Here is a 3321-nt window from a genome sequence, read left to right on the forward strand (position 1 = left end):
AGCAAGGACTTCCCCAATATTTTATAGTTAAAATAATACCTAGGTTTTGGAAATAATTTATAAAATTAAAAAATAAGCAAAGTAGTTTTATCCAAAGTATGTAGGAATTCTAAGAGTACAACAGGGCTAGGTGATAAAAACTAGGTATTTTACTTACCCAGGTAACATTTCCCTCCTTAGAGGCAACAGTTGAGTTAAGAGTCTATGCAATAGAATCCATTAACAATATTTTTCTGTTATTTTACATCCATTTTTGCACCTTGCATTAACACTGTTTGTGGTAAGTGGTATGTGTAGTTGCACAACCAGAGAGGGCATGGTTCTGATATCCTTTGTTAACTCTTGTTAACCCAAGTAGTAGAAACCAACCCTGCTGCATCCATGTGTGTGTGTGTGTGTGTGTGTGTGTGTGTGTGTGTGTGTGTGAGGGAGAGAGAGAGAGAGAGAGAGAGAGAGAGAGAGAGAGAGAGAGAGACAGAGACAGAGACAGAGGACAGAGAAACAGAGAGACAGAGAGACAGAGAGACAGAGACAGAGAGAATAATAGCTCCCCTGGTAGGGCTCTAGAGTTAACATCTTCGTACCATTGAGGCACTTATTTGATCATATTTGTTTCCTCTGCCAGTTAAAAACTTAAAAGGCAAGACAATTCTCAAATACAACAGGTAACAGCAGGGGAAAATCTCAGCAGCCAGATGAGCTGATGAAGAAAGATAATTCATTAAAAGTGAGGAAACAACACATACAAACATATACAGACATGGGGAGGGCAGGAGAAGGGAAGGGGAAGAGAGGAGAACAAGAGAGGGAGGGAGAAGTAGAGGAAGAGACAGAAATGGAGACTAGAGACAGACAGAAACTAAAACAGAGACAGAGATGCACACAGAGAGAAAGATCCTCAGTAAAGTCGAATGGGAACTTTAGAAGCTGAAGTCAGGGCTGGGGATTTAACTGTCTCCTCTCTGAGGTATCTCTTCTCTCTATTTTAGGGTTGATTATTTTGAACAAAGACAGGGAGGCTGATAGACCCAAAACTTTGATGTGAATATGTACTGATCTGGTCCTTTTCAGACTGGTTCCTCAGTAGTAGAGCCCTGCTGGCTGAAGGAAAAGCCAGTCCTTTAGACCTTTGTTTCAGGTCAGGAATGTGAGGAAGCCAGAAGTTTGTCATCTTTCTTATCTGTTCATACTCTCTTTCCCTGTCTGTCCTATCAGTGATCTTTCTTTCCCAAACATCAAGAAAATAAAGAAGCAGGATGGTTCACAGATCATGATAGTGATCTATAGAGTTAGGCAAAAGAGAGCTGCTCATCTGTGTGGCTTTGCCCCATTTTGCTCTTTTGAGGAAACAATTGAAGGAAGCAGTGGAATCTTCTCATGTACCTTGATCACATGTTTTAAACCTCCATAGCTAATAAATCCCAAGAGCAGTTGGCACTTGCTGGAATGAATAGATTTTGGACTTTTCAGATCCTGCTCACTTTTATAGCAATGTTTCATTATATAAAACTAAGCTCTGGATGATTCACAGGTCTAGAAAAGCATCTGAAATGTGCAAGCACACCTAAGCAAGTGATGATGGGAAATCAGTTCTTACAAGGTGGAACAGCAGGTACAGAAATGTTATGGTTGGGTGAGGAATAGATAAGAACTAACAAAGTACCTGAAGAAAAATCCTACAAAAGTTTTTATCTACAGAAGACCAAGATGGCCACGAGAATCACCACTTTCCTCAAGAATGCCTGAGCGAAGGAGTCGGTGCTGGTGGTGTCCTTCTCAGTCTGGGGCCTTGCTATAATTATGCCCATAATCAGCCCCTACACCAAGTATGCTTCCATGATCAACCAGGCAACACCCTACAACTACTCAGTCCCTGTACGAGATAATAGGAACATGCCCAATGTGCCCAGTCACCCCCAGGACCCTCAGGGCCCAAGCCTGGAGTGGCTGAAGAACCTGTGAATACTCCTGCTGATGAAAGAGGCTCCTTCCCTGTTGCCCCCCAATAAAAAACAAAAAACCAAAAAAAAATAGTTTTTATCTACAAACATTAGGAGAGTTGTTAGAAGTTTGAAAAAAGGTATTTTGAATAGGTAGATAAAGGTGCTTTTAGAAGCCATAAGGTTGGCACATGAAAACATCAGTGTCAGTGATAGGCTAACCTCTTGGGTATGTTGCTCACTAGGGAAACCTCTGAAGTCACATATTAATAGGCTATTGCTGTTGTTGCTTTTATGACAGAAGTAGATGTTAAGTAACTTTTTTGTTGTTGTAGACATGACAATGGAATCTCTAGTTGAAGAACATAGAGAAATCTAATTTGGACTAAAGAGGAACTTTGCTTCCAGCTTGTTAACATGCTCACTATTAGAAGGTCCTAGGTATGCTACTAGGGAAGAATTGCCACCAAGTCCTTGTTCAGCTGCAGACAGCATGTAAATCCATCAACATGGCAAAATGTGCTCAGTGGTTCAACGATGGTAGGAATGTTCTAGATATAGCCAACTTTTTCAAATTGAATTTAAGGCATACAACAGAGGAGGGGTTTCATGTTATCATAAAGGGGTGTTGAATTTTGTCAAATGCTTTTTCAGCATCTAATAAAATGATCATATTTTTTTTTCTTTCAGTTTATTTATATGATGGATTACATTGATAGATTTTTGTATGTTGAACCAGCCCTGCATCTCTGGGATGAAGCCTACTTGATCATAATGGATAATTTTTTTGATGTGTTCTTGGATTTGGTTTGCCAGTATTTTATTGAGAATTTTTGCGTCGATGTTCATGAGTGATATTGGTCTGTAATTCTCTTTCTTGGTTGAGTTTTTGTGTGATTTTGGTATCAGGGTAACTGTAGCTTAATAATGTTTTAACATTCTATCCTAAGGAATCTATGTCTTGTATTGGAAATGGCTTGGCTAGGTCATAAGAGGATGGTAACTATAACTATCTAATCTTTAAACCCATCGAAGGCCTGAGAAGGGAGATAATATTAGTTGAGTAGGCAAGAAGTACAACCAAGCAACCAAATTGGCAAGGCCTAGAGTAAGTGACAGTCCATTTTCAGAGGCAGGAAAGTTTTCAAAACTGTCTTACACTGTTTTGGCAAGATTTGACAGTGTTTTTTCTTGAATCCTGCTTATCCAGTCCAGACATCGTGCATTTTGTCAGTGGTAGAGGCATGGGCAGTTTCTTGTGCAAAGGCTAATTGTGCCAAGAAAAAAATGAACTCCAAGTAGACCGTTTTTGGTGCTCAACTCTCCCTCAGGAATATATCGGTGCTGCCAGGAGCAACTGTGTCTCACATCAGCAGAATCA

At 40.0% G+C, this 3321-nt stretch overlaps 1 pseudogene; it reads left to right on the forward strand.

The window, feature by feature from the left end:
- Positions 1 to 1707: 1707 nt before the first annotated feature.
- Positions 1708 to 1962, forward strand: LOC101984247 (annotated as a pseudogene).
- Positions 1963 to 3321: the final 1359 nt, after the last annotated feature.

Source organism: Microtus ochrogaster, unplaced genomic scaffold (assembly GCF_000317375.1).
Source record: "Microtus ochrogaster isolate Prairie Vole_2 unplaced genomic scaffold, MicOch1.0 UNK17, whole genome shotgun sequence".
Classification (NCBI taxonomy): Eukaryota; Metazoa; Chordata; class Mammalia; order Rodentia; family Cricetidae; genus Microtus; species Microtus ochrogaster.